The following is a 5,730-nucleotide window of genomic DNA, read 5'->3' on the forward strand; positions in this document are numbered from 1 at the left end:
ATAGAATCATAGAATCATAGAATGTTTTGGGTTGGAAGGGACCCCTAGAGGTCATCTAGTCCAACCCCCCTGCAGGAGCAGGGACACCGCTAACTAGATCAGGTTGCTCAGAGCCCGGTCCAACCTGGCCTTGAATGCTTCCAGGGATGGGGCCTCCACTGCCTCTCTGGGCAACCTGTTCCAGTGTTTCACCACCCTCATTGTAAAGAATTTCTACCTTATATCCAGTCTGAGTCTACGTTCCTTTATTTTAAAACCATTACCCCTTGTGCTGTCACAGCAGGTCTTGATAAAAAGATTGTCCCCATCTCTCTTATAAGCCCCCTTTAGGTACTGAAAGGCCGCACTTAGTTCTCCCCGCAGCCTTCTCCTCTCCAGGCTGAACAGCCCCAACTCCCTCAGCCTGTCCTCATAGGAGAGGTGCTCCAGCCCCCGGATCATTTTTGTGGCCCTCGTCTGGACCCGCTCCAACACTTCCATGTCCTTCTTGTGCTGAGGGCTCCAGAGCTGGACGCAGGGCTCCAGGTGGGGTCTCACCAGAGTGGAGCAGAGGGGCAGAATCACCTCCCTCGCCCTGCTGGCCACGCTGCTTTTGATGCAGCCGAGGGTACGGTTGGCCTGCTGGGCTGTGAGCGCACATTGCTGGGTCATGTTCAGCTTTACAACCATCAGTACCCCCAATGTTCCTAAGTGTAGATGTATCTTAACTCTTTTTTGAGTTTCAGCAAATTTTTCGCCATAGCTACTTCCTGAGTCATGGCTCACTTAACAGTCATGCAAAAATATTTCATGTCACCCATTTTGAGATTGCCACCATGAAGTTCCTGTTTCTTGTACAATAAGACAGGAGAGCAGGTGTTTCCGTGCTTAATTCTTGACGTTATTCCCTACCCTGATTGCTTTTATCCTGTCATGTACCACCTTCCTAGGAGAAATTACCCAAATCTATCAAAACATTGTTTTTTTATAAAAGCCTTTTCCCCTAAACGTGCCTGCAGACAGACTCATCCACATCACTTTTTCCGAGGTAGGATATACTGTAGACTATGCCAGAGGAGAAAATAAATTTCTTTGTGTAGAGGTGTTCTAATACTCGGTATTAACCAGCATGTTATTTATTCCTCCTGTGTTCTATTAGCTTATTTGTTTTCTGCCTACAGCTTCATGAGGAATAGAGAGAGCACACAGATATTTACATAAATGCCCGGTTTCTGCTTTTCAGTTGACGTAAATGAATTGCAACTTGTCAGATTTAGAAGCAGCACTCATGTTCCTCTCGAACATGCATTATTTTGCCTTTTCAATATTGAACTTCATTCACCGCTACACGATCCGTTCTGTTTCTTTAGGACTCCCTCATCATCACAGTCCCCTCTTGTCCTGCTTAACTGAAATAATTGTGACAGCTGCAAATTTCACTGTCTCACAATGCAGTCCTCTTTCTAGATCAGTGGAAAATACAGCAACAGTATGAGACTTGCTACAGAGCCCTGAAGCAGGCCGTCGTTAACCTTCCGCCATCGCATAAACTCGCTGTTGAATTCTGCCCTTTGTTTTCCATCTCCAGTTTTTGAGCCGTGATAGTAGTTTTCTTCTTGCCCAGTGATTACTTAGCTGCTTTGAGTCGTCTCTGGCTTAGGGATTTAATCAAAGGCCTTTTGAGACACTGTAAAATGTGAACTAGTCCACCAAAATCTCTTGGTTTTTCGGGTGGGTTTGGGGTTTTTTTTGACACTTTCAAAGGACTTCAGTAGATGGATCAGCCAGAAATTATTTTGCTTTGCAGAAAAGCCTGGCTAGGCCTAATTTCATATGCAGAGATTTTCTTCCATATGCTCATTTTTTATTTGTATTTACTTTTAGTGACCATTTCAACCAAAGAAAATGCGGTCCAAGCAGCCTAGCAACTGAGGGTGTTTGTTTGGCCTCCTGTTGGACATACCAACAGGGTGTCCACGTGTCGGATGCAGGTTTTAATGCGAGTGCAGGTGATCAGTTCCCTCCGTCACTCCAGGACCCAGGTCCCCCAGGCAGCCGTGCTGCATGGGCATCAGCTTGCTGTCGGTACGCCCGTGTGGGCTCTCCTAGGGGAGCCCGCAGCCAGAGGAGAGGGGAGAGCAGCCCCCGACTGACACCCTCCAGGCAGGGTCGGTTCAAGAATAAAGCTCTCCCAATTGCACAGGCACATCCTCTCCTCACAGCGGAGCGTTCTGCATGGCCTCAACGTCTCTGAGGTTAACTCCTGGATCCTGCGTTGGCTGCTCTCTGTGTTTTCATTAAGAGTGGGCAAGTGGGCTATGGCCATCTGTGCCAGTGATGCCGACAGCGTTCTGGCTGTCATCACGAAACAGAGGCAGGATTCTCCTCGGGAGTCTGTTTCTGTGCCTGTCCTTTGTCCTCCCTGTAGGACCGAGCCCCCTTAGTTACAAGTGAATTTAGTACGTGTGCTACGGCTGCCAGCCTGACAAATTTCCAGCCACTTTCTCTCTCGAAATCCGCTGTCTCCCCGTTGTAGTGATGGTAACTGTTTGCCATTCTTTATTTAGTATTTCTCCTAGTTAAGTTTTTCTGATGCATAGTTTCTTTGTAACTGTTTTGGAATTAATTTTCCCTGCTTCAAGAAGCTGCTTGGAAATCAGCGGTGTGTCATTTATTATTGTGCCTACTGTGCTGAGTTACTGGTCCTAGCAAGAAAAGAAAACCACTAGGAAGCAGGCTATGATATTTCAACAATGTTAAGGGTAGATCTCTTCAAACTACCTGGAGGATTTTTTTGCTGAGCCCTTTGCTATTTGGACTATTTTTTTTTCCTACTAATTTAATTGCTCATATATAGGATAGGCTTGATGAACTGGCAAATGAAAGACTTGCCAAAATGAGTCACGTATGAATTATAGGCCATCATCAGCTATTAACTTGGTTGAATCAAATGGTAATCAAGTTGCAATTTACAGTATTACTATATTGCTGCTCACACATAACACGGTGCTTCTGCTTTTATAAAACTGAGCAATCCGCTAATAGAAATAATTGTGTTGTGTGAGTCAACTATACCTGTGCCTATCTTAGACCAAGAGTGATTAGAAATCTCTCTTGTTTGCCAGTGCTTCAGTTGTGGTATTTATATATATATATATAAAACAATATATAGGGAGAGAGAGATATAGATCTCTATTTAGCTTTGGTACTTTAACACCAGCGTGTATACACAGCAGGAGCAGGCTTGCTCTCTGTGTTCTGCTCTTACCTTTCTGGTAGGTACATGGGCACTATGTACCTACATGTGATCTATGGGGAACCCAAATTTTATACAAGTATGATCCACTCTTCGTACAAAGTCTCACCAAATTTAATCTCTAGAGCCCAATTTCTTTGAATTTCTTTGCATTTTGTTTATGAGTTTGAATTTTATTCACAGTTAACTTCATGCTTTTCTTCCAAAGGTATTATTCATAGCTCCTTACCATATCCTCTTTCCATGCTGAAGAACAATTACTTTTTATTATTTTCTGGTGCACAGGATGGGTTTTTTCCCCCAGTATTAAAAGGCAGTTTAAGGAGAACTGAAAATCTGTTCATCGGGATAGATCGTAAATAGAAGATTTTATAGTCTCCGCTGTCAGGGCTACTGTACAAGCGTCGTATTCTAACTCAAATGTCAAAATGAGCACAGAAATAAAATGACCTCCAAGCTGAATAGAACGTGTTTTATTCACAAGGCAAATTTGTGCGGGGGCAGGATAGAAAATATGATGAGACACATTGGTTTATTCCTTTTGTGAAAACAGATATCAAACCATAACACTATTAGAGAAGTGATTCTCAGCAAGGCGGGTCAAGATCCATTTCTGAGTCATCATGAGTTTCTGCCGAGGGTGGAAGCAAGTTGGCATGATTTAAATGTTGAAATGTAAGAAAAACCATTGAAGACTGACTGAAAAAAAAATCACAGTGGCCAGAATTTCTACAGCAAAAGAGTTTGTTTGGCCAGATTAGCCCGGACTAAAAATTCCCTTTGTGGTATGTAACCAAGTGACGTGAGGTTGAAGGACAGGAAAAGATGAGATGAAAGAAGAAAAGAGCTAATCATCCGGCCTTCCTTGGACCAACAGACGGAAGCACTCTGCGCTCCTTTTCCCCTCGCCCTGGCCGGGTGCATCGGCAGCCTGACTCCTGCGAGCGGCTGGCAGAGTTCCAGTGCCCTTTTTAACAAATGAGGGGCAGGTGGGTCGCAAAACCGATGAGTTTGGAAACTGCAGTGCGGCAGGGCACCGTAGGGCATCCTCTATATGATGTTTAGGATGGAAATTTGCAAGTCACGCGCTTTGGGTAAACATTCTGAAGTTCCCCTGGCGTACCAGGCAGCGTTTTGTTTCCAGCCCGTGCATTGGTAGGGTGCCCATTACCATAGATGAGCAAGCTCAAAGACTGCAGGCTTTCAGAAACACATGGGATGTGTCAAGCTGACCCACTTCTTGAAAGCCGGGCCAGGCCTTTGTGAAATGTCCTGTTCTTGTTAGATGTTAGGATGTCAAGAATGTTTAAGTCTCCTCTGATGGGATAATTATTGTTATGGTGTTTATGGAGGTGGGAGGGCCCTAAGGGAAAGGAGGCCAAAAAGGAGAATCAGGAAGTGAGATGAGTAAGGCTCCAGGAATTGCATGCAGATAGAGTTTCGTCGTGCTTTTTTTCTTTAGCTCACTTGGCTCTTCAGTAAAATAGATGTTTACATATGAGAAACTATTTTTTTCCTCTCTGCATCTCTCACACCTACAAATTCAAATGTTCCACATGCTAATCTTAGTGGTAGAAGTAGATTTTAAATGGACTTTAGGAATGTGAAACTGTCAGGTGAAAACACTGAGTCTTAATAATTTTTAGTTATTGTAGCTGCTCCCAGTCCTACTGCCAACCTGTAGTTTGCGTCTTCCAGATCTGTTCCAGGGAAACAAGTTAGCATGAAATCCTGAATATCTGTTGAAACCTGAAATCCTGAAAATCTGCTGCCCTTGTTAGATAGTAGTATTTTACTGTACAGGACTCGTCATTATGTTATGATTTATAGAATGTATTAAATATACCAGAAGCCTGTAGGATGTACAGACAGTCGCCCCCTTTTATTTTAAGAGTACAAAACCATGACTCTACAAAGCACATCATCTGACAAAATGCAAAATATTTTTCTAACTTCGTTCAGTCACGGTAACCTTGGAGAATACTTGCATGACAGAGCAATTAAAATATTTCAAACAAGGTCATGATTTTTCAGGTGATTGTTTTTAAGAATAACTTGCCATTATATATGCTGTCATGATTGCCACGTACATGCTCAGAAGCTTAGAGGAAGCGTAGCTTCCTGTTACAGTATCTATTATTATTATTATTATTATTATTACGATCAGCAATTATTGTTGTTTGCCAAGCCATGCTTGTGCTAACCTCTGTCATCAACAGTATTGTTTAATCAGCTTAAAAATGACTGAATCTTATCTACTTGGCGTCTTCTTTTAGCTTACCTTACGAACTTGCCTGTGTGAGGATGCCATAGAGTACGATAGGAAAATCTTTACTATATGAAAGCCGCAGTGTTGTCACTGACTTGTTACAGCTGCATGGTACTGCCCGCCTTGGAAGCATCTTAATAACAAAGTCAGTTGTCCTTTCTAGGAGCTAAGATGCTGAGAAAGACTGAGAGGTTATCTGACCTCCTCTCCCCTCCGCGGCTGGACC

This window comes from Egretta garzetta, unplaced genomic scaffold (assembly GCF_000687185.1).
Source record: "Egretta garzetta isolate BGI_Z169 unplaced genomic scaffold, ASM68718v1 scaffold14, whole genome shotgun sequence".
In the NCBI taxonomy this organism is placed as follows: Eukaryota; Metazoa; Chordata; class Aves; order Pelecaniformes; family Ardeidae; genus Egretta; species Egretta garzetta.